General features: G+C 41.2%; 1 long non-coding RNA gene across 2 annotated transcripts in view; it reads left to right on the top strand.

The window, feature by feature from the left end:
* The window catches only part of LOC120406201, a 180970-nt gene extending 154631 nt beyond the window's left edge, over nucleotides 1–26339 (top strand). For both annotated transcript variants that reach the window (XR_005599136.1, XR_005599138.1), the window contains exons 2-4: nucleotides 10720–10843; nucleotides 25151–25295; nucleotides 26192–26339. This is a non-coding gene — a long non-coding RNA (uncharacterized LOC120406201). The remainder of the gene's footprint in view (nucleotides 1–10719; nucleotides 10844–25150; nucleotides 25296–26191) is intronic.
* Nucleotides 26340–26749: the final 410 nt, after the last annotated feature.

Genomic DNA, 26749 nt, shown 5'->3' with positions numbered 1-26749 from the left:
AAGTTTGTCCCAGAGACATGCGTAGGACCGGTCATCATATCTGGTGGGTGGTGTACAGTTAGAGCCTTAGTCAAAGCCTACTGAAGTCATTGGTTGTCTTTCAATTCACTTCAATTGCCTTTAGCTGAAACCATTAAAAAGGGGGTGTAAATTACACTCTTTTAGTCAACTGTATGTAAGTTTCATGAAAAAAGGTGCTTCCCTGAGTTCCCAATACCAGCAGCGGTAGGATTGAGGGCATAAAGTGGTGCAGATGGCCTGGTATGTAGTAGTAGTATCTGTCTCTACACATTCACATCTGAATTAGGCCTGGTCTATGTGAAGTTTTTATATAGGTATAGCTATTCTGGCTAGGGATGTGATTATTTTTTTAAACCCAAAATATTCCATGCAAGAACAAGTTATACCTATATAAACACCTTCATACTAGTAGAACTGCATCCATACTTGGGGTGGGAGGGGGCGGGAAAGGAGGGCTGAACTGCTTTAACTGTACTGGTATAGTTAAAATGGTATAACTTTGTGTGTAGGCAAACCCTTAGGGGAGTGTTTCATCTCAAATGCCTGCTATTTACCATATTTTTACTGGTGTCTACCTGATTCTGCTGATGTCACCAGCTGCCACAAACTCTGTGCTACACATAATGGAAATCTTTCACATCTAAGCCAATTATGTTGGTCATAGGCAATTTGCTCTTCAAGAGCCACAAAGGAGAGTGTGTTTACAGAATTTAGGTAAATAATTGCCTCTTTTTTTATATGGAGCATCTGCCCTTACTGAAACTATACATGCTGGTTGAAGCTCACATGGCAAATTCTTATGGATTTGTCTAGATAGGGTGCAGTTTATACTCTGCCTTTTCATATCTTCTTTTGGTTTCCAATTTTTTTGGGGGTGGGACAAGGAGTTTTGAAAAATGCTGGGCCCATTTTTTAATTAAGAGAAGGAAAGAGAGTGACTGCAGTTCAAAACCTCTGTCTTTTCACCTGGATTTTATTTAGATTATGATTTTTCTGAGGGGTCCTCAGGCATCCCTCCAATACCACCTTTTAGTTTTCAAGTTTCCATCTCCCCAGCTGGGCATGATGTCATGGCAACGCTAGTTTCAGCTGAGAAGGGCTGTATGCAGCTCCTGCTGGAACAAAAATGATTAAGGGGCTGCAGGGACTGATTTACAATGAGAGCCAAATTTCAGCTAAGTGCTCAATCAAAGGAAGAGCACGTGATATCTAGCTACAAACGCAGGAAGGGTGTAAACACCAGGGAAAATGGTGTTCAGGCTGGGAGTTATGGGTTGAAATTAAGAAAAGGCTGAATATCAGGAATAGCACAGAGTGAGATGGAAGTGACAGGTGCCATATTGCACGAGATATTTAAAACTGTACTGCAAAAAAATGCTGGAAAATATGTTAGAGTGCATTTTCTTCCCTATTGTCGGGGGCTGGGGGGAGACTAGAAGACCTAATACAGGAGTCATTTTCTATCTAATCTTTTCTTTGATTTCTATAAATCCATCAGCAAGTTCCTATCGCAGCATGGAGTTTGTGTCTTGTTTCTCTCCTCCAGGCAGAACATAACTGTTTATCCCAACAGTCTCAGCCAGGCCAGGGGTCTGATAACCATTTTTGGATCCCCAGCATGGACACTGATGTTACCACTAGATTGTTGGGCCAGCCCCAGATTATTAACGAACAAGAGTCTTCAGCCTAAGATGTACTGATCTTTTCTGTGAAGATCATGAAGATTTCAGTTATTAAATTAAAAAAAAAATTTCTATGAATATTGGCAGCACGCTAGTGATGACTATAAGTAATTTCTTTCTCTTAATCCCTAATGGGATTGATACTACGTCATCTATTTATTGTTCCAATAGATTCAAGAAATTGATCTTTTCCTGAATCTTAGTAACAGAGAGGATGTGCTATACTGATTCTGTACTTGGCAGGTTGTACAGGACATAAGGCTTTTGCATTGCCTTATTGCTGCTGGCAAAGCAGAGCCAAATTGTAGGATTGCCTTCCCTTCATTTCTCCCCCCTTCCCATCTTCTTTCCTGCTCCTGCTCCCACAGCTATACTTGAACTTAAACTCCTTTCCTGGTAGAGAAATTTAAAATACTGTAAACAAACATTTCCTCCAGCATTTTTAAGGGGATTTTAAAACAGGGTGAAATGGCTCTTGAAAATGTTTCTGATTTTTTCCTGATTATAAAAGCGCGTTTGCATATTGGTAGGGCAGATATTGTATTAGTTAAAAGGATGAAGCCTCTTTTAATGTGATTTTTTTTTCCAGAGGGGGCGGTTGGAGGAGGATTTATCTCTCAACCGTACTCAATTACAAGCTATGTTGCTTCTGTGATGGCCACGTTTACTTTCGTCACTCACCAGCCTGCTGTTTTCTGACTGTGCATTACTGTAATTTATGGACACTAGAAATGCTGAATCTTGAAACTATGGCAATATAAAGTCTTGCCCTTCAAAGCGCTGCTGCGGCAGCGCTTTGAAGCGCTAAGTGTAGTCAAAGCGCCAGCGCTGGGAGAAAGGTCTCCCAGCGCTGTCCGTACTCCACCTCCGTGTGGGGAATAACGTACAGCGCTGGGAGCCGCGCTCCCAGCGCTGGGGCTTTGACCACACTGGCGCTTTGCAGCGCCGCAATTTGCAGCGCTGGAGAGGGTGTGTTTTCACACCCTGCTGCAGCGCTGCAAATTTGTAAGTGTAGCCAAGCCCTTACACTTACTAATATATATTAATCCCACATCATTTCAAGCTGTCTCCTCTGCTCTTCTGTGTTGTTTTTCTCCTTTTGTGCCTGTCACGCATTACAAAAGCACAATGTCACCCATGTGAGTCTTTGTAGGCTTAGAGGTACTGTATGAATGAAGGAGAAATTTGCTAATAGTTAACTCCACTTCATTACCTCCTACAGCATTCATCACTTTTAATCACTGGGAAGGAGTCTAATTGCCCTTGGGTTGTGCTATTTTAGTCCTCTATAACTTTTCTCCTACTGTGGTGGTCATTTAGGTGCACAATTATCTCTAGAGAGACCAGTTATCTGCAAATCCTATTTACAGGCTACAATAGATGAAAAAAATCCCTGTTGGATGAATGGACAGTGTGGATACAAAACTGTCATTATAGTCTCTTCTGCTTCCATCTTCTTGCAATATTTTTTTCAGTTTTGTAGTCTATATTTACTATATGATTTGAAATGACTTGTGGCCTCAATCCAGCTTCTATTCACATCAATAGGAGTTTTACTTCTTGGTTCCATTGAATTCGAAGAGATCATTATTGTGTCCTATACTGGTGAGGTGCCACTCATAACAAATAAAAGTAGTGAATGTGGTACAATGCACCAATCGGTTAGGAAACCGTTACGGGTGAGAGTGTTGCATTTTTCATTCCTCCTTATCATTTGACTGTGTACAGTATTTTCTTTAAATTCCAGACAGCCTATTCTGTTTTGGGCATAGAAGGGGTTGATTTCTTTGTCCTGTCACGCAGTCTCATTGACGGTAATCTGTGTAGTTGTGTGTTTCACTAGTACAGCTGTATTAAAACTGAGAATGCTAACATCTAGCTACTACAAGGCAACAGCGGTGTGACTTTATTGCCCTAAGCTAAAGTGATAATTTTATGACTGCCCCAGTTAAGCAGTCACTGACATTCCATTGCTCCCCTGCCTTCTTTCTTCCAACCTGGGTAATACCCTGTTTTATCTGTATCATTTCCTTATCATTATACATAGATACATAGACGCTTTTATACTCTTGAGTTCCCAAGCACTTCTGAATGCTTTGGTCCAGCAGCATTAGCGGTGATTCTACAGTTGTATTTGAGACACCTTTAAGTCTCTAGAATTATTTATCTTCATTTGCATATGACAAAGGGCAGGTCTACACTATGGGGCTAAGTTGACTTAAGTTATGCAATAATGTAGCTGGAATAAATGTCGAATTATTGCAGTGTCTACACTGTGCTGCATTGATGGGAGAAAGTCTTCCATTGACTTACCTTATGCTTCTTGTTCTGGTGGAGTAGCGGAGTCGACAGCAGAGCGCTCAGTGGTCAATTTATTGGGTATTCACTAGACCCACTGAATCGACTCCCGGTGGATCGATTGCAGCAGCATCAATCCACAGTAAGTGGAGACAAAACCAAAGGAGTAAATGAAGCTTCCTTTGGGAGTAGGATTAAGGCAGCATAAACTCCATAGCTGGTTAAAGTATTTTATAAGTGACCTATTGATGAGTGACCATAGCAGTTTCAGTATTATCTCCTTAGTTATAGTTCCCTAGGTACTTGCTCACTTCACCTATGTCTAAATCCTTTTGAACTACCAAAGAATCAGTGGAAGCCTCAGATGCAAAATGGAATGTTGTATGCTAAGAAAAACTTACTTCAAGTGACATTTAGTGTCCAAGACACAGAATGTTGCTCGGGAGAAAGCGTATTTTTAGAAATTTTACTATTAGCTTTTTGAAAAGGCCTGGGCGTTACTTGATAGCTCCCTCTTTTTGGTGGGGTTAGTGTGCTGCCGTACTTGCTAATAGAAAATTGTCATCTAAACATTTTGAATTATTGTGGAGGTGCCAGTAGAATGAACTCCTTTATTTTTGCTGGTTTGAAGTGATGTAAAAATGAAGAGCTTGGGTGGGTTGAGGGAATGGGGGTGGACAGAGATTTGAGGCCTGAATTCTACAAACTGCTCTACTGGAGTCTTCTGACATGGAAAAAATTATGCATTGGGCCTTAATTCTTTAGCATAGTACCAGCTTGAATAAACAAGAATTTCTGCTGACTGGATCATTCCCTTCAGATGCAGGTTGGCATTTTGCAAATACCAGAGTTTTGTGAAAAAAACCACTGCAGTATCCTCTAGTGAGGGGAATAGGTAATTCGGCTATAAAATTCCACCATCTGGAGACAATCTGGAAAATTGGCCTTAAAAAAAAAAGAATAATAATTAAAAAAAACAAACCTGTCCTCTGTTTTTCAACTCCAACAGTTGTTCTCAATGGAGTCCAGGCTGAAGTATGGCAAAGATTTTAATAGAATTCTAGTCCTTGTATGCTCAGCATGATATACTTGTTTTTTTGCGTGTGATTTGTGGTATTGCTGAAGGCAAATTTAACTGTACAGTATTTCTATGAAAGGTCATATATCTCATAAAAACTTTAAAAGGGGAGGGAGAGATTTAAGTGTTGTAAAAACCAAGCAAACATTTAAACAAAGTAAAAAAGAACAAAAAGCTGTACTGGGAATGACCATTAGTGAGCATACCTTAGTATCACATTTATAAAAAGGCTTCTCTCCATAATGCTATCAAATCAATATTTGTCCCATTGCTAGTGCTGTACAGGTAATATATATCTATATGATATATCTTAAAATATTTATATTGAACTCAATGTCTTAAAAAAATTAACAATTTTTGGATCAATTATGGCTGCTGAAAAGTAGTAATATGCAGAATGAAATCTCTGGTCTATAATGTTTAGGACTAAATGTTCAGATGGCCCCAACCAGACCTTCCATTCCCTCATTTGCCCATGCCAAATGATAGCTTTTGAACCTGGAAAGTTAGACTCCACTTTCCATGAATACTGTGCCTAGTGTCCAACTCCTGAATGAAGTACAGCTGCCTCAAACTGAACCTGTGCAAGAGTGAAATGATGCTAATCAGAAGATGGAAATGCTTCAGAGTAGTAGAACTCTGAACTCCACCCTTTCCTTCATAGACAACCACCCCAACTTATCAAAAGGGTGTGAAGTCAGATGGTCCAGTTCAAATAATTACCAGCTTTGGATGCATCATTAACACCAGTGGTAACAATTACTTTCTTCTCCCTTCAGCTTGTAAGGAGACATCACCTCTTCCACCAGACAAGGATCTAATCACATCAACTCATGTGTTCGCCACCTCCTGATTAGATTCTGTAATTCTTGGGATGTGGAAACCATGCAGAGGCTCTGTCTTACACAGAACAGAGCTACCTGCCTCTTCAATGGGATGGATTTCTGAACTCAGCACCCCCTTCCTATGACTCGCAGTTCACTTCTGCTTTCAGTCTGAGGCATTGATTCTGTTCTTCAGAGCCCTGAGTGGGTCAGGATCTGGCCTACCTCAAGGCCAACATCTCCGTCAGTGACCCACAAAGAAAGTTGCACTTCTTTAGGATATTCATCTCACAAAGTGCAGGACAAAGTATATGAGACTCTGCAATCATATGTTCTCCGTTGAAAAGATTTGACTGTGAAAGAAACTTCCTTATATAATGAGGCTAATCTGGCAATTTACCTCTTTTAGGGCATGCTACAAGACTCTTCTCACACACAAAATGGAAAACAAAAGAACCCTTCCCAAACTACAACTACAAGCAGAGCCTCCTATAATCAGGGAAGGGAGAGCAATTCTTCATGCATTCCATTGGGTACCCTATCCGTGGATCATGTTTACTGGCAAAGCACTTCAGCCCAGATTTTCAAAGAAATTTAGGCATTACTCTATTCAGCATTGCATCACCTAACTGATTTAGGAGCCAATGTTTCATTTTCAGAAGGGATTTGGGCACTTAGGAGCCATCAACAGTCAATGTAATTTAAGCTCCTAAATGCCTAAATTCCTTTTGAAAATGAATCCCTTAATGCCTAAATTCCTTTTGAAAATGAAGCCCTTAATGCCTAAATTCCTTTTGAAAATGAAGCCCTTTATTGCCCTGCCAGTCTTGTTAGCCAGGGTTCTAAAGGCTGGGAGGAAGCCAGAAGAAGGGGAAGAGAGAAAGACCAGGCACAGAGGGAGATGAGGCCCTTCTGGTTGGTTGCTCGCCAGGCCTATACTTAGCTAAGTTGGCTGCGAAACCTGTACATAGGTGGAAAGTTGTGGCAGGAAAACAACTGTAACTAAAGAACACGGGCGTTGCATCAAGTTGCGGCATTCCTGGAGAGGGCAATGGGCTGAAACCAGAGGGGCCCAGCGTGCGCCTCACTACACTCTAATTTAGCAGTTTTCATCCAGAAATCACAAAGTGCTTTACAGATATGGACGAATATCATTCCCATTTTTGCAGATGAAGAAACAGATACACAGAGAGATGAAGTGACTTGCTCAAGGTCGCACAGCAGGACAGTGGCAAAGACTAAAATAGAAGTTAGGTCTGTTGGCTCCCAGTTCAGCGCCCTTGAACAGATTGCCTAGAAAGGAAGCCATTCTTTTATTTCCTCTTTATGCATGCATGCTATGAACAGGTGACTCTCCCAACATTCATAACCCCCTGTACAGGGTCAAAACTCTCACTCTTCGTGAAGGTCTCAGTACACGAACAAGCAAATTAACAACAAGACAACATAAGGTTTAGCCTAAGCCTTATCCCCAATCTTGGATGAGCTAGTAGGACTCCTAATTCAGTGCTGCTCAGCCCACCCCCACAGGCCTCTCTGTTGCAGACCCAAGATCCCTTTGCTAGAACGGTCAAGCTCTGAAGCTCCTGTCTTTCTACTCCCTCAGTGTGAAGGGCTGTGCATCCAGGCTTCAACACCAGTCGCTCAGACAGACCATCAACCTCTTCTTGCACTGTACAGTGTGGGGTTTGTCTAGCCTATCATACATCATAAACTGTCATTTGACATAAGAAGATAGTAAATAGTCCCACTGAAGTAACTTTACACTGATATCTGTTTGTATCATACTCAACTGTGCAATTAGACAAACTCTTTGGGAAAGGGCCTGTTAATGGGCTTGGCACAGATGTACCTACTAAAATCTAATCAATGTTGAGGAGTGAGAATCCATTATATCCTTCACTTAATGCTTGATAAGTGCACAGGTGCTCTGGTGATGGGTGTTGGATAAAACCCAGATATGGATACAGGGCCAATTATGTTAATATGTAAATAATATTAAGGAAACCTGTGATCATGTATCTAAAGAAAATTAGAGCCTTCATATTGTCTTCTCCTTCCTCAAAAACCAAACCTAACTTCCACTTCAAACAAAAGTGGTATAGAAAAGAAATAAGGAACTAGCGAAAGGGGATGTAGGTACTCACCCTGATCAGGATATCCTTAGGGAGCCTTGTTTCCTTCACATTGTAGCTTCCGTTTGGCAAGAGACATTGGGTCAGATTCCCATCTTGTGTAAATTGGCATAGTTATGCTGAAGTAAATGTATTAACACCAGCTGAGGATCTGGTCTGTTGTATTTAGACTACCACCAGGGATAGGAAGGAGTTAAATGTCTACAGAATGAGGAAAGAACTAAGCAATAAGCTCCATGGTAGATGGGGTTATGAGGAGGTGGCTATTACATACTGTTCAGTCAGAATGAAAAGGAGTCAGATGCTGACTGTTTGGATTTTTTTTTTTTTAAAGAGATGGCCCTGAACCAAACCACCAAACCTGAATAACCCTGAGCTCTGGTGAGTTTAGAATAGAATCCAACAAGACGAATCCAGACTTGAATTTTGATGCCAGCCTCTAAATCTATACTGGGATGAATAGAAATACCACATCTGATCACCCCTGACACTCTTTTGTAGAGAGGGAAGGTGTTTTGAAATCCAAATCTGTATTATATTTTGTGGCCTAAATCCATCTGTAGGGATATTTTTTGGTCAGACTTTCATTGGTGAAAGAAAACAGTTAGGAAATCACAGGGTTGTTTTTTCCCCTGGAGGTTGTTAGAAGATATTTTTTTTAAATAAAAGTAAAAGGCAGTCGGCTGTATTTGTGTTGCTGCATCTTTTAAGCTGAGGAAAGCTGCTGACTAGGAATCCTTTGCAATAGAAGAAGAAAGCCCTTTATAAATCGTACTTTATGTCTTTATAGGTGATCAACAAGGGAGCTCTAGCAGGCAGCATTTTAACAATACTCACTCCAGTTATGCTCTTTTTTTCATAGTAAATTATTTGAGTAATTTTATCATCAAACTATAGCCCGGATTTTATCTAGCAAGAAAAGGGACCTTCTGATGTGACACATCACCAGTAATATTATTTTCAGGGGTGTCAGTGTAAGGTCTGTTCCCGATATCAAGATTAAAGGATGATCTAAAACCAAATACATTTGTTTGGTAGACGAATGGCTGTCAGACCCAAACATTGATTTCCTTGAGCTTGGCTTTTCAGTAAATGTCTTTTGATTGAGCCTCCCAAATAGGATTTTAAAGGTTATATGAAACATGGCTTATTTTGGGTGTCTGCTGGGAGAGATGGTTTAATTTATAAAGGGGAAGCTTCCCCCACTCAAGAAAGATCCCTGTTTGTAATCAAAGTGCAGGTCATATATTTGGATAGGCTGACATAATGAATATCAGTTAACCAGGCTGAACCAGACAACTGCTATGTAAAAGGCCTTTCAGTCTAGAGAATAAATACAAGACACACTACAGAAATCTGATCAGAGCTATTGGAGACAAGGGATGATTCTCAACTGTGTTTTTTTGTGCTTGTTGAAAAGATCTTTCTTTATTACAACTCTAGAGGGCAGCAATGCACTTTGGAAAAAGGTTTGTATTTCAAGCTGTTCCTTAATGGAAAATATGAAAAATGAGTAAAGCTAAGTACCAGGGCATTGGTCAGGCTGGGGGGAGGCTTTGTTACAGTGTATAGGCTTTGACGCTCATGGCGCATAGTGTTTAATATTAAAGCATTAAGATACTCCAGGGCATGTTTTACTGGTCCATTAGTATACACCTTGGGTAGTGGAAAATTTAATAATTTTTTTCCTTTCCTCTTCTGTTTCTTGAAGCTCCAAACAGGCAGCTGGGCTGTTCTTAAAAATGCTAAATTGGGAGTGTACTGTGCTCCAGGTTTAACTTTTATAACAGTATAACAATAATGAAAGCAAGGCTGGTTATGAGGAGCGGTGGGAGGAATGGTTCAAGGCTGGAGTGGCAAATTTAAAAGCTGTTGCTTCTCCCGATCCAACCTCACAAGTAGTCAGGGGCGGCTCCAGGCCCCAGCACGCCAAGCGCGTGCTTGGGGCGGCATGCCACGGGGGGCGCTCTGCTGGTCGCCGGGAGGGCGGCAGGCGGCTCCGGTGGACCTCCCGCAGGCGTGCCTGTGGAGGGCCCACCGAAGCCGCGGGACCAGCAGACCACGGGACCAGTGGACCCTCCGCAGGCACGCCTGAGGGATGTCCACCGGAGCTGCGGGACCGGCGACCGGCAGAGTGCCCCCCGCGGCTTGCCGCCGTGCTTGGGGCAGCAAAATGTCTAGAGCTGCCCCTGCAAGTAGTGCTACTTTGGATGCCTCTTCACTCATTAAAGTTTATGATTTGTATTTTCTCAGGGAAAGTAAAAGTTAAAAGGAGCCTATTGTACAAGGTTAGAGCTGTGGGAAGTGCGAGAAGCCAAGTAGTCAAGAACAATAGGGTGGTGGATTTCCTGATGGCTGTCACGCTCAGCAGCAAAGGCTTTCCTGATGGTTAAGCACTTAGATTATCCTGTAGTCATTATTTATTTTGGTTTGTAGATGTAAAGAGCAGTACTAATGCAGAAATGTGTGCTAAGTAATATTCAGGATAATACTAGAAAAGGATAAATTGAGAGCTGTTTGATTTAGAAATTATTAAAAATACAGGGATACATAAGTCTATTAGCTTCCATCCCACCATACCTTATTACCCATTTTATAAATGTATAAATGCTGCATCTCCTGAAGTGACCCAGTGATCTAATTTAAACTACAAGTTATTCTTTCCCCACTTTTTCTTTCAGAAAGAAACAGGCAACACGTGGAATTGCTTTTCTTTAGTTAAGAGTACAAGTATACACAAGGAAGGGGATAAAGACCCATATGAAGATTAATTACTCCTGTTGGAATTTAGCTTGACTGCACAAGGTGAGACTGTTCAATTATTTAAGCGCTGTGATGCTTTTGGCTTCAGAGGCCAGGAATATAGTGATTGTGCTCCCCTCCCTGTTTAATTAATATAAGTACTTGTGCTTAACCTTACTGTTGTCTGTTAAAACAGTAGGGAGGGAAAGAAAGGTCATTCCTGCATCTTTTGCTGTCTAGTTTCTTATGATTTTTTTAACTGATGGGGAAGCATTCAATATTTAACAATTGGTTGCTTTTTGCAGTGCTGTGATTTACCACAATTACTAGCCTCAGTAGTCATTTTTATTATTATTTAAATTCCAGGAGAGCCTAGAAGCCTCAAAGAGGGATCAGGGCCCCATTGTGGTAGGTGCCATACAAAAATGCAGTAAAGTTTTGCCCTAGTTCAATATTTTTCCTCTTGTTAGGTGGACATTTTCTTCCCTAACTTAGGGTGGCCAGATAGCAAGTGTGAAAAACTGGGATGTGGGGTGGGGGAAGAATAGGTTGCCTATATATGACAAAGCCCCTAATATCAGGATGGTCCCAATAATACTGGGACGTCTGGACACCCTTCCCCAACTACTATGATTTTCTCATGCTTTGAGGAATGCCTTACTTAACTCCTCCCCCACCGTTGTTAAAGTGGTGTATATTTTTAATTCACATAAACCCAATACAGAATTAGGGAATGGTCCAGCTCCTATTGATTTCAGTGGGAACTGGATTGGGCCGTTAGAGTGCATGTCATACAGATGTTTAATACTGTGCACAATTTTCAGAACCAGAAATTGGCTAGTCCTTGGTAGATTTATATTTCTGGAAGACAGCAAAGGCAAGAAAGAAACTTCTCTTTTGCCACTATGCTTCCTTCCTGTCACTTAAGCTGTGAAGGTTAAAAATACTGCTCTAGCTAAAAGAAAATGCTATTTTTCTGCCATCAGCATGATGGGAAGGGGGCAGGCAGCAAAGAAGAAAACTGGAGATGAGAATAAAAGAGGACTAGAGGCAATTCCTCTACTCCAGGTAAACTGATGATAAATCATACATTAGGAAATCAGACACCCTTAACTGAGGCTGAGGTTTTTTAATCTGCAGAAAGTGCCCTAATAGCTGAGTAGCCACTGTACTGAAAGCATTAGTGAGAAACCTGCGCAGAGTGTTTCCTTTGTAAAAATGATGCTTCTTTAAAACATGAGCCAAGTTATTTTTCTGGTACATTTTTCTGTGTCATATTTTTAGTTGGAAAGCTGTAGAGATTTCTGGAAGCTAACTCCTTAGCTCCCTGGGATTTCTGGGTTGCTGCATTACGTGCACTTTAGCTGGACATCAAGTCATCTTTCCACACTGCCACCGCTCCACCCCAACAAAGACAGCTACAGCTGGGTATAAATGTGGATCTCTGAATTCTGTATATTTGTTAGTAAGTAAATCATTGTGGACCTGGGTGGATAGTTAAAAAATAACTTTGAACAAATGTGCGTTGACTGTGTTTGCATGCTCTCTTTGAGTTTGCTTTCTGTGAATATATTAGCATAGTTTACTGGCAGGAATGCTCACCAAAGTAGTGAATTTTAAGTGAATATTATGGAACATTGAGGAAAAGTAAGTTTTGAATGTGTAAGTGTGCGTAAGAAAGCTGAGTTACCGAATCAGTGAGTAGAAACCTACCAAGCCACCTGTGTCCAATCAAAACAACTTGACTTTTGAATATTTGACACAAGCAATTGCTCCTGAAGAAGATAGCAATTATTTTCGAATAGTGAATAAATTCCAGGAAAAGGTCATTTGTTGGAATACAACATGCCAAGATTCTTCCTCACTGTTAGTATTTGTATGGTGTATGTGTGATTGCACTAGTTTTCCAAAGGAATGCATAACCCTCATGTTTATACTGCAGTATTTGATTTTTTTAAACCCATAGAAAGGGAGAGAAGCAGTAGGGAGGAGATCTGGATGTTAGTTGAGTCTTTAATGTATACAGAGATGAGGGCAGGGCAACTTAGTTAATAAAAGAGCCCAGAAACACCCAGGAGTAGGGTGTGGCAGTTACTAGGCCTGCTCATTAGCTGTTTCTGAAGCTGTTCAAAAGGTTTTCATTGAGGAAAAGCAGTCTTGCAGATTCCACACATTCACCTTCTGAAAACTGTGCTAGTTGGAGTGCAAAGAGAAGAGATTCTAAATATGGGAGATGGACAGTCATGTGGACTCAGTGGTTGATTGATGCAGGGCCAAAGGATGTGTCACTATGGAAGCAGCATCCCAATACCAGGATTTCTTTTGGATACAGGCTGTACATTCTCAGTCATGCTGAAATTTGAGGATGCTGTTAGCTCTGGCTGCTGGCTGCAGAGATCTTTGGACTGCTTTTGCTGAAGAGATTCTGGAGTGTAGGGAGGGGACTGAGAGGATGCCATTTTCCTCAGGCTCAAAGAGAAATTTTGAGGCTGGCCCATAGAGATTGAGAAATAATCTCTGCGAGGTCATAGGACGATGTGTCTGTATGCGTGTACCAAAGTATAAAAGTGTATATATTTATAAAAACTATATGTAACAGCAACAAAATGGGGAAATCTATATAGAGAATGCCTGTAGGTTTACTGCCTAATACCTTTTGTTTAAAAGCTATTTCTAAGTAGTTCAAAAACTATTTACAATAATTTTGTATGTATTAAGTGTTGGTTTTGTTTACTAAGAAATTCTCTCTCTCTCTGAAGCTGGCTAGGAACTGTATTAATGACTATTTTCAGGGTTTTTGCATCTCATAGTTCTGAGAATTAACTCTGAGTAATACCATTTTGAACCCCTCTGAAAAGATACAATTCTGGCCTATGCTTCAGCAGACGGGTAAGTGGACTTACAGAAAAAGGACAGTGTGACAGTGATCATAGTATTACTTTAGCACCCCCTTGTCCATTACAAAAGCATAGTGCCACCAGACCAAATCTTTAACAACCCAAGCAGCCTTAGCATCTTTAGCTTTTGTTTCATGTTTAAAATCCATGGGGAAATTTTGTTTAGTGAAGTTAGATCCAGAAATTCAAAACTAGAACTCTGGAACAAGTCATAGAGGCAGAAAAAGCAGCCATGTGTAGGTGCCAATGGAAATTAATATTGCTTTGAAGGCCTGTCAACTGAATAACACAGTTTCATAGGCAGCAGCAGCATTGTCCTCAGTGACAAGATGCCACGTTCTCTAAATGGTCTCTCCTGGGCTCCTGAGAACCATAGCCCTAATGATTTATTTATAAACTTTAAGTCAGCCTATCAGGAAATAGAAACAATGTCATATGACTTAGCTGACCAATCACATAGCTTGAATTGTGAAGTTCAGATACTCCAAGGAATAGCTGTAAAATTAATAAGTGATGCATAAGCTGAAATTTTTTCACACATAATCACATGATATTGGTTGAACAGTTGCAACTAGGGAATATATTCATAAAAATCAGTCTGTGAACAATTAATGAACAGAAAAAGGGGGTAAATTAACCAAATAAGTTATTTGTTGTGAATTGTCTAACCATCTCTAATTTCCAAGTGGTTTAAAGATGCTAGAAGTATGCTAATCTGTTTTTTACATTTATATTTCCTACTGTAGTCATGGCCTTTTCCGTGTAAGGGGTCAAGAGAGAAAAGAGCATATTCATGTATTCAGGTCTTAGAGACATAAATACATAGTGCTGTGTAATGTATAGATTCGAGTACAGTGTTTGCATATCTATGTAGGCTAAGCAGCTGTTGTTATGAGCCACATGGACATATGTTTCCAAGTGTCAGCAAGATCAGTCTTTAAAAGCATTTTCTCTGCTGCTGTGTTGTCTAATGGAATCACCAGCAAACTTTGTCCTTCTGTGTAGCAGAGGCTCTTACTTAGAGGTGCTGGCATTTCAATGAATCTGATGAATCAATCTACATTCTACTCAGGGCATGCTGAGCCATCTACTCTGTTGCTCAGCTTCTGTGGTAGGCAAGATAAACTTTAAAAAAATCCCATTATTCAGTCTATGGTATTGTGATGGCAGTTTCCTTTGGGCCTCTCAGCAATATAGTGTTTGCTTTAGAACTGTACATCATATTGGAATCTATTGAGAGCCATTATTTGTCTGACAGAATATTTATAAAAGCCAGCATTAGCTGTAGCTCCAAGTCAATATGTTTTCCTCTCATTGGCACACAACAAACCAACAGGTTTGACATATTTAAATTCAGTACTCCCTTCAAGAAATCATTAATATTTCTATCACTGCTAGGGGTGATAATCTGATGAAAATTGATTCAAATGGAACAGCAGGAGCTGGCTGGAATTACTGGTTGATTTTTGCTATTAAATTAGAACAGAATGAGAGAGACAGTCATTTATACATATACTGTCCACAGAGAGGATAGTGCACTTACTTCAGCTTTGAAATACCTACACTTCCTGAAGTCACAACTTAGCATCCTGACAAGGTTGATTCACTCTTCAAGGTACTCCATACATGTTACTACATGTGGGTCTTCCAAATGGGACCTCAAAAGCTGAGACCCTGACCCTGCTGACATTAAAGACCACAAACCACTTTTTGAACGGGCTGGAGTTTTGCTCTTGTTTCTTTGAGCAGTGTTTCCTTTCCCAGTGTTGGGATACAGTGTTTTGTTTGTCCATTGTTTTCCATTTTCTGCCCCAGAGGTGGCTGCCTTTCAGTGATGCTTTATTATTTGTAATGCTCTATGGGATGAAAAGCAGCTATACAAATATAAAATATTGTTTCACACTGGACAGATTTCTTAGTTACAGGAGAACAATGAGGGTTGTTAGTTTCTTGCATTTAAGGTATTTGCTGTTTGATCTGGATAATTGGAGTTCACATTATACTGCAAGCCCCAGGGAGTGTATGGCTTCCTCATAGTTTATTGCTCTGGGTTGTGTTTTGGCCACAGTAATTTATCCTTTCTTATAGGGGACAAAAATATTTCCTTACTCTCTCCACAGTCCAGGAGTCAGATGAACTTTAGCAGGAACTTTGTTTAACAATATACATGGTTTCTCTTAGCAACCATTCATCCCTATCCCACAAGAGAAGCTGACTGGACTTTCTCAGTTTCAATTTTTCAATTCTATTCTTATTGGTGTTTAATTTTCTTGCAGAATATACAAGCCACATTTGGAATCAAATAAAATAATTGGATGAGCTATAGAGAAAAACATGATTTCTAGTTCTAGTTTCTCATCATGGAATGTGAGCTACTTAATACAACTTGTATCACTAGGGTTTTTTTTGAGAATGGCACAGCATAAACTCTCTCATCTTTGATAGTGTAAATTACCTCATGCTGGAAATCTCCCGAGAACATTTAACTATTTGCCTAGGTGAAGGTAGAGTTAGTTATGTTGAGCCACAATATTTGTAGTGTTATGGCAGCTTAACACTACAAATATTATTGGCAAATAACTGCTTTATAGTTACATTTTCTGCACTTATGCCCAGAATGGCAATCGATTTGTTTTCAAAATGCAGTAAAAACATATTGTAACTGCCCCTTCTAACAGTGAAGTAGACATTGTATGTCTTTTTGTAGTGTTATGGCGCCACCACCTTTACTTAACCAAATATGAAGAAATGGGATCATTAGGGAAAAGCCGACAGATCATGAAGAAAAATTGTGTGTGTGTGTGTGTATATATATATATAAACAAACATATCTTGTTGTCAGATTACTTTAAATATGCAAGTTGGTATTTGGTGATGAGGGTAGGTGTGGTGGGAAAACTAACTATTAGCACGCATATAACTCAGGTTGAGCTTCTTCCGATTCTAAATGAAGACAGATATAGATCTGCTGTGGAAATCTTATCGGAATCAATTCTGATGGCAGGATTCAAGCCTGATGAAAGAATATAATTTTCAAGATTTGTAAATCTAACCTGATGGCTATATAAATATACCATGTACAATGTATGTGTCTAGCCATGTTTGTAGCTAGGTTTTGTATTTCAAACTTGGTCAAAGGTGCCTAGAACAGTATCAATGCTGACTAAACTCCCAAAATCCTGTTCTAGCATGCATCTGACTCAGTGTAAACCTGAGGAAAGTCTCTGTTCTTTGGTTGTCTGAGATTCATGCCTGGGAATCTGGTGAATGTGTCTCCATGATATTATGCTAGGTCCTTAAGTCAGAGCCTAGATTAGAGTTTAGGAATGCCTAGTGTCAGAAGGCAACAAATTCAAAAGTTAGAGATGTCACTGGTACTTTAAAACTTTAAACTAAATGATTGGGAAAAACAAGTGCTCTTGGTTAGCGACTTGTTATATATGAGGAAGAGAGTGTGGGGAGTTAAGTTTAATATTGGGGTAATACATGTGAATCTAAAAAAAAAAAGAAATTCCTTTAAGTTGACAGGCCTGATCTAAAAATTTCTGCTGAAAAGCTGACATCAAATCTGGGTCTCTTAGGTGCTATGGTAATATTACTACTAATAATAATTAATAATTTATAATCTAATAATTAGCTAAATCAAAAAGATAGTGGAACGCTTAGGACTGACTTGTTTAGAAAGTGTAGAGTTAGCATCTTGGTATCAATTCAGTGCTGAATTATCTATCTCTGCTTTCTGGATGGAAGTTGCTCTTCCTTTTTAAAGGGCCAGAGTATAGTTTTGTGTTTGGTATTTTTTCGATGTTGTTATATGTATGATTGCTCTGATTTGAAAAAAATAAATTACATTTGTAAACCAAACAGAACAATCTGTTAGCCCTTTAAGAATGGTAAAGAGCAGCTGTGATACTAATTTAGCATTTTCTTACATATTGGCCTATCAGCTTTTGTTGGATTTTAAGTTGCATTTGACTGAACAGAGAGAAACCCCATAGAAAAGGACCCAAAACAGGCTTAGATTCAAATTAGAAAACATAGGGCTATGCACATAGGTCCAAGAAGGAGCCGCTTTAATATGCTGTTTTCCTTAACTAACAAACAAGGAAGAAAAGCTACCTTAGCTCTCAATTCATACCCCTGCCACTTTTCTTATTTCAAAATTGAACTTTTGGGTCTAGTTCAAAAGGTAACATTCATATTTATTATTTATATTCCTTCGAAAATAATTGTCATCACCTAAGTCATTTTTCATTAAGAGGTGTGACAAATTCATTAGAGCTTCTAAATCTTTTCCCTATTAATCTCTGACAGATGGTGAAACTGGTTTTGATACAACTAACATATGAAATAATTCATCTTCCTGCATAATTAACAGGGGGCCTTATATTTAGCCTTTGAATATTCATTGTCACATAGGAAATGAATTAATGATCAGTCATATACACCGTAGTTCTGATAAATATAATACCATATTATGCTGAAAGTCTGTATGATGGCCACGGTATCCATTACAGCATATGCTGAAGTCTTAAGGAGAAAGATTGCAAGTGAGTATTTCCACCCCCTGGCATAATTCTCTTTTTCTGAGCTTTCCATTCTCAGAGGCAACTCATGTTCTAGTAATTACTGTAGTGGTGTGTTGTCTAATGTAATATGTCTTGTTCTTGCACCATACAGAAAGTCACCATTGTGGAGATTAACGTTCATTAGATACATATCTAATTAGCAGAGTAATGAAAAACAAACCAACCCTTCCCACCCTCTGTCTGCCTATTATTATAGCAAATCTGTCATCTGACATTCCTTATAAAGAGGGCAGAGAAAGGAGTAAGCCATGCAACAGAGCTGGCTGGGCATGGAGTGGCTAGTAGGCCTAAGGATGGTGTGGCTTGGGCGCTCCCACCATATAGACCAAAGAGTTGGGGAGTGATTGTAATATATATGCACAAATCCGTATGTTACATAATACAGGTTCTCTACAGACGTCAGGAAACTTGCTCACATAATAGTATGTGTTCACAAATCTACATCTTAGAAAACTAAAATTGCTGGCAGTGCACAGACTGCAAATACAATTAAGGTACTATTTATCCATAGCTAGAACTGATATTCTGAATTTATTCTGAATCTCTATTGATCATACAATATCCATCATTGGCTTCTGAGCACCTTACTCAACTATATATCTCCATATGAATGGTCTGCATATACAGCTAAGTTATAGTCTCTGTCTTGTCCTTTGAACTGAATGGGTCTGGTCACATACAGATTGTTACACAAATGTTTGTTTTCAGATTCATGGTCATAGCTAGGAAAAGGTTTGGGTAAGCATCCGAACTTTTTGGTGCCAATCTGAATAAAACTTTTTAGAGATTTATCCATCTCTATCTTCTAAATAATAATTCAAAGTTTATCACTGATTACTCTCCCCCACCCTTTCTTTTTGTGTTAAATAATGTTTTTCATAATGGGGTAAACAAAACTCCCCCTCCCCAAACTTTTCTTTATTAGCAATTTTTCATAATTACCTTTGTAATTTTGGAGTCTATTGTGTCTGACTAAGAGCACTCTTCTTTACAATCCAGTGTCGCCTTCTGTTAAACCTGCAATGAAACCTTAATCCTATGTTTGATATCATATAGTATTGGGAATGATTTTAAGGTTATAATCACCTCATTAAGTGTGCTATAGCTACAGGGTGAAAGTTTTGAGGCTACTGGGATTGGGAATTGAGGGTGTTTTAGCACCTCAGAGAATAAACAAGGCAAGAGCAACAGTGAAAGAATGAGAACTGTATGGACTTATTTTGTCCAAGATATGCTATAGTTTTAGCATTCACCATCACTCTTTAAGGATTCAGTCTTGACTTCAGTGGAGTGGGTCTGGCCTATAGCTGAAAACTTCCACACTGCAGATGTTACATAGACATGTAAACTTCTGCCACCGGATGCACACTTAGGGTATGTCTACACTACCAGATTAGTTCGATTTAAGTTAATTCGAATTTTTGAGATCAACCTTACAAAGTCGAATTTGTGTGTCCACACTAAGGACACTAATTTGACTTTGTGAGTCCACACTAACGGGGCAAGCGTCGACATTGGAAGCGGTGCACTGTGGGAAGCAATCCCACAGTTCCCGCCCTCCCCGCTGCCCATTGGAATTCTGGGATTTCCCCCCAATGCATGCTGGGGGGGAAACTGTGTCAAGGGTGGTCTTGGGTAACTGTCAGAATTCAACAGTCCCTCCCGCCGGCGGGAAATCAGTTCGCGCACTTTTTCTGTCAGTGACAGCGTGGACGCCACAGCACTGCAGTGCGACCATGGAGCCCGCTGCGATCATCGCTGCACTTATGGCCGTTGTCAACTCCTCGCACCTTATCGTCCACCTCTTCCACAGTCAGATGCTGAGAAATCGGGCGAGGAGGCAACGGCAGCACGGTGAGGACAGGAAGTCACAGAGTGGCACAGACCTCTCACAAAGCACAGTACGCCGCGCCGTGAAGATCATGGTGGCAATAGGTCATGTTCATGCTGTGGAACGGCGATTCTGGGCCCGGGAAACAAGCATGGACTGGTGGGACCGCATAGTGCTGCAGGTCTGGGATGAATCACAGTGGCTGCGAAACTTTCGCATGCGTAAGGGCACTTTCCTTGAACTATGTGACTTGCTGTCCCCTGCCCTAAAGCGCAAGGACACCAGGATGCGAGCAGCCCTCACTGTGCAGAAGCGAGTGGCCATAGCCCTGTGGAAACTTGCAACGCCAGATAGCTACCTGTCAGTAGGGAACCACTTTGGCGTGGGCAAATCTACCATGGGGGTTGCTGTGATGCAAGTAGCCCACACAATCGTGGAGCTCCTGCTCTCAAAGGTAGTGACCCTGGGAAACGTCCAGGTCGTCATAACTGGCTTTGTCGCGATGGGATTCCCAAACTGCGGTGGGGCTATAGATGGGACTCACATCCCTATCCTGGGACCGGACCACCAGTCAGCCAGTATATTAACAGAAAGGGCTACTTTTCAATGGTGCTGCAAGCACTGGTGGACCATAGGGGACGCTTTACCAACATCGGGTGGCCGGGCAAGGTTCATGATGCGCGTGTGTTCAGGAACTCTGGTCTGTTTAGACGCTTGCAGGAAGGTAGTTTCTTCCCGGACTACAAAATAAATGTTGGGGATGTGCAGATGCCTACAGTGATCCTCGGGGACCCAGCCTACCCGCTAATGCCCTGGCTCATGAAGCCCTATAATGGCGCCTTGGACAGTGACAAGGAGCTCTTCAACTACCAGCTGAGCAAGTGCAGAATGGTGGTGGAGTGTGCTTTCGGACGTCTCAAGGGGAGATGGAGGAGCTTACTGACTCGCTCAGATCTCAGCGAAACCAATATCCCCATTGTTATTGCAGCTTGCTGTGTGCTCCACAATCTCTGTGAGAGCAAGGGGGAGACCTTTATGGTGGGATGGGAGGTTGAGGCAAATCGCCTGCCTGCTGATTACGCTCAGCCAGACAGCCGTGCGATTAGAAGAGCCCAGCGGGAAGCGCTGTGCATCCGGGAGGCTTTGAAAGCTAGGTTCCTCAGCGAGCAGCGTGACCTGTGACTATTCAGTTTCTTTACAGAGAAGCTGAACCTGCCCCTGTTTCTTTACCCACTTACTGTTGATTATCCTCTGCAGTTATATACCCCATTCACCCCGTTTCCCCCCTTCAAACACACGTGTAAAAATAAAATCCATGTTTCATTGTTACTTAACTACGTTTCCTTTATTAATGACTTTGCGTTAAAGGGTTGAAACTGGGACGCAGACTGTGGTGGGTCGGGTGTGCAGTGATGTAGAGACCGCTTCTAGACTCCAGGAATGATAGGCTATTGCTCCTACAGCGGTCTCTGGGGGAGGACGGTTACAGGTGGGTGTGCAGGAAGGGGTGAGGGGTGCAGGGTTTGGGACGGAGTTTAGGTGCAGGCTCTGGGCTGGGGGTGGGTTTGCAGGAAGGGGTGCGGGGTAGGTGGGAAGGGGGAGGAGGTGTAGGGGGATGAGGGCTCTGTCTGGGATTCAGGGTTTGGGGCATTGTAGAGGCTCAGGGCTACGGTAGAAGGGCAGGGTAAGGGCAGCCTGCCTTGCCATTTGTGGATGGCAGGTGCTAGGACCCTGGGGCAGCAGACAGCATTTCTGCCGGTAGCCGCTCTACTGTCAGGCAGGGACGCAGCGCGGCGGGAGTGGGGGGGAGATGACATGCTGGGGACAGGGTTGCAGGTGGGGGCTGGGACCTGCCCCAGGCAGGGAATTGGCGGGGCGGGGGGAGACCCGCGGGGACCAGGGCCCGATCCAGGCAGGGCCGGGGGAGAGACCCACCTCCGAATATACCTTGAGCAGGGCACCTGCCGCCTATGAACAGAACATTAAAAACACCTCACAGACTGACCAGGGTGCCTAGTGACTGCACTCTGTGTGTGACCTGCTGTTGATCCTGCCCCCATGTCTGTACCCTGGTAATGGTGAATGTCCTATGCAATTACAACCCCCCAGCCCCCTTCACACAAAGTCTTCTGCAAAGAAACATGACGGAAACAGTAATTAACAGCAAACTACTTTTAATACTCAACAACACAGTTGGGGGATGAAACTGGGATTTGGGCTTGGGTGAGTCAGGAAGGGAAGGACTTCTCAAAATTTATGGACTGAGAGCTTTTGGGTAATTGAGCACTCTGCTGGGGTGCAGTGACAGTTTTCACGGCCCCTGGCGCCCCTCCTTCTTGTTATTTTGGGTGAGGGGGGTATTGGACTTTGTGGCAGGGGAGGGCGGTTGCAGATACAGTGCAGGGGGGCTCTGTCCTCCTGCCTGCGGTCCTGCAGAACATCCACAAGGTGCCGGAGCATGTCAAATTTTCCCTGGGCATTTCCTGTGTGGCTGATCAGAACATCCAAGCTCGGACTGCTGTCCAGAGCGTCAACAGAGTGGTGCACTGTGGGATAGCTCCCGGAGCTACTAAGGTCGATTTCTGTCCACACGTAGCCTAATTTGACATAGCAATGTCGAATTTAGCACTACTCCCCTTGTCGGGGAGGAGTACAGAATTCGAACTAAAGAGCAATCTATGTCGAATTAAATGGCTTCCTGTGGACGGGTGCACGGTTAATTCGAATTAACGCTGCTAAATTCGAATTAAAGTCCTAGTGTAGACCAGGCCTTAGACTTAATCTTACCTTCTCATTTTATTTATTTTGTTCTTTTTGGAGAAGTAGAGCTGGGCACAATTTTTTATCCAAACCCTTTTTTCACCAAAAACTGCATATTTGGGTCGACTGAAACATTTTGGGGATTTGTGTAGATTTTGGTGGAACTGTTTTGGTTGAAATGAAAAGAGAAAAGATTTCAGAAATGTCGAAATAAAACGTTTTGACATTTCCAGAATGAAACGTTTCTATTTTGAGGTCTAGATTCACGAGGGGATTTAGGCAAATTTGCAGAGGAGGAGATGGAGCTGCACGGCACTCATCTGTGTTATGGGAAACCCAGTTTGAAATCCTAGGAGCAGAGACTTTGAACCCAGGTCTACCCACTCCCAGGTGAGTGCCCTAAGCAGCAGGCGTAGGGCAGTCTGACATGGGTCTCTCTCAGTCTCTCCTGTTGAAGCTGTTCCACTTTCTATAAAATACTTGAATAGCCATTGGCCAGCGAGAATGATTCCATAGTCCAATAGCTAGCTGGTAAGGGGGAGACCCAGCTTCCAGTCCTGTTCCAATGAATAATTAATTATTTATATGAAGTACAACAGCTTCAAGAGGAGAGATTCAGAGAGCCCTCCCCCCTAGCGGCTAGGGCACTCACCTAGGCATGGGTAGACCTGGTTAAAGTCCCTGCTCCAGAGTGGGGATTTGAACCTGGGTTTCCCACATCCTGACTGAATATCCTAACAACTGGGCTATTGAGTATAAGGAGTATGCACTCACTTTTCCCTTGTCCATTGTTTTTATGAATCTAGCCCTTCATTTCCTTTGCCTTTGTATAAAAATGCTTGAGATGTTTTTGTTTCAGGTCGAACAAAACATTTTGTTTGTCCAAAAAATCATTTTTTTCTGACTTTTTGATTTGCTGAAAATTCTAAAAAAAATTGGCTTTGGTTTGACCCAAACCCCTGATTGTGTTGTTGTTGAGTTTTTGGAACTGCCAGTGAACTAAAAAAAAGAAAAAATCAGTTATACTCACAGCTTTACTGAGAAGAGTGTCACTCCCCCAGTGTCTCTTCCATCTGTGAAACCGAAGATCCTCCAATTCAGAGTCTAAATTGATAAAACCCCATTGGTAATGAACATAGAAACAGTGGTGTGAGTTTATCAATGATCTCTTGCTATGGCCACTGTTCCAGACTCTGGAGAGGCTTCCTCATTATGCCTATGTCTTGGTTTAGATTTGTTTCAGATTAGAAACGTTCAGCAGTGGGTGGAAAAAAATGAATTAAATTAGGTAAAGAATTCAGCAAAAGAAATTGTTGGCAGGTTTCTTGTTTCCAATACTGTTGCCCAGAGGAAAACACACAGTTTGTTTGGCACAGGTGTTTGAACTGTGTTATCTAGACAATTTGCTTGCCAGTCTCAATTCTCACACTTTAAATGTTATGCAACATATTCTTCTGCAGAAGTGATATTTAGGTGACTAGTTAGCACTTACTATTCTACACCTACCAACTGCAGTCCAGAATATGCTCTAAAGCATAGACTCCTGACTAGAATAATAAAAATTATTATACTGGAGTACATACGTGAATGAAGAGATTTAATGGAAACAATCTCCATTGAGTAGATTTTTCTTCTTTGGGAATGTACACAGGATGTACGCTTCCAACTAAAACCAGATCCAGGCACCCCAAAATACAAGAATTCTTTAATGAGCACATTTGACCACTTTTACAGTTTTATAACATCGAATGTACTTACAAGGAAATATTTGTAAGATACTGTGGCTGTAGAACAGATTTTGCTTTAAAAGCAGTGGCCTGCATTGGTTGCAGTATGGCATTGCACTGCCCAAGCGATAGTGCAGGGAAAGATTGCATCTCAGTGAGTTACAATTCCTACCAACTCTTGGGTATATAGGGTAGGAGTGCCAAAGCTACACCATCCTCTATGCCTGTTTCTCACTCCACACGCAGCCAGCTCTGCTGCATGCCTTGCTCCTTTCTCTGTCCCTTTTGGGGTGGTTTGCACCCCAGGGAGTGATCGCTGAAACAAATGGACTGCAAATGTCCTGGCCCTTTTCTGAACTGGGCAAGGAGTCTTGATGGCCCTCCTCTGACCATACAATGAGAAACGACAATCTGAGCCTGTATGTGCAGAGACAATAGCTGTGAAACAGTATCTTAACATTCCCTGTACCAGTCAGACCATCTTATATGGGTGTGTTGATAATCAGTAACTCCTCTTACTATTGTTATCATCCGCATCAGTTCATCCATTTTCTAATTTCATACAGCAGGAATAAATGGATATACCCACATTTTATGCAACTGAAGGACACATTGGAAATTTCCCAGGAGCCTGAGGGTAACATCTAACAGCCAGGTGCTACTGACCTACCAGCCAACTGCAACTCTGTCTCCCTGTTCTAATTCTAGAAGGTACATTTAATTATTAATTCTGCTGCCATAAGTAACCCCTGATTTGTTTGTATACTTTGCTTGAGGGTAAGGGTTGTCTCTGTTCTCTGTAAAGTGTTGTAATGGCATGTTTCAAGGGTGCTCATGTCAGACTGCTTACCTCCTCCTTTAATTAAGGTTTCTTATAGTAATAATGAGCAGGCGTCAGAGGACCAGGCGTGAATTCCTTGCACATCCAGAACTTGCACTGAAGTTAAAGGACTGGTCTGAACATGAGAAGAAATTATGAAACAAGTTTATTCTTAAATCTAACATAAAACACTACAATTTAAGTGCATACAACCCTCCCCCAAGGATTTTATAGAAATTAGAGGTGAGAAATTTATAAAGAGAAAAGTTTAGCTCCACTCAGCTCTCCTTTACATAAATAACAATGAAAAAGCAAGATGAGCTGGAAATTATAACAGAAAACAAAAAAGTATTTTGAAGCATCTTTTCAGTATAAATAAAGGAAAAATGCTTCAAAATACTTTTATTCAAATATCCTAAATTATTACTAATTCTTATCTAAAGAAGAGATTTACCAACTCCTGTTTACAATCTTAGATCATTCAGGAGAAATCCTTTGGATTTCTTTTTTGACTCTGGTAAATTGCCAGCACTATTCCTTTTATTTTTAATATAGCTGCAGGGAAAAAAGGTGGTTTTTGTAAGTCTCTAACTTCTCCTAGGCTATTCAGAATACCCTCCTCTCCCCCCACCCTCGTTTTTTCTTATTTAATCATTCAAACACAGAGCAACCAAATACCTTCCTGCCCTGACTTGAACCTAGAAGCAGTTAGGCTAATAGAGAAACAATGCATAGACTGATCCTGAGCCCATTGAAGTTAATGGCCGTATTTCTCTGACTTCATCAGGCCAAGAATCCACATCCACGTGTTGGTGTGTAAATATCTTATTGAGTTACACAGATCCTGACTAGAAAACTCCATCAAAACAGTGTGCATAAAATGGAGGAGATTGTAGTCCCCTGCACCTAAACCACTGAAAGTGTGGTCCATACACTGGATAGCACACTTGATCTTCATTAACTTGATTTGTACCTTAACATTGATCATCCCCTGGGAACTGAAGTCTTGAGGGATTGCACCACCATATGAAAGCTATTGACTGTTTGATGGAACGTTAGTGAACAAGGAAATGTGTGTACAGCTGAGTAAATAACATGCAACTAATAATGTATTTGAATTTGGTCTCTTCTTGTTCATGGATTGCCTAGGAATACATTGTTGTTTTCTCAAGTATACTTGTTGTTTGAAATTATTCAGCCATTTTTCAAGAAATATTTATTGTATGGCTTACTGTTTGAATAGTGTTGCTTAGCTGTGATTGGTCATGTAACTCATGTGATGTTATTCTATTCATTGGCTAGTGAACATAATTTTTATAATCAGGCTTCCAGAAGGTGCATTGAA

Source organism: Mauremys reevesii, linkage group 5, assembly GCF_016161935.1.
Source record: "Mauremys reevesii isolate NIE-2019 linkage group 5, ASM1616193v1, whole genome shotgun sequence".
Lineage (NCBI taxonomy): Eukaryota > Metazoa > Chordata > Testudines > Geoemydidae > Mauremys > Mauremys reevesii.
This window is presented reverse-complemented; position numbering and strand designations above follow the sequence as displayed.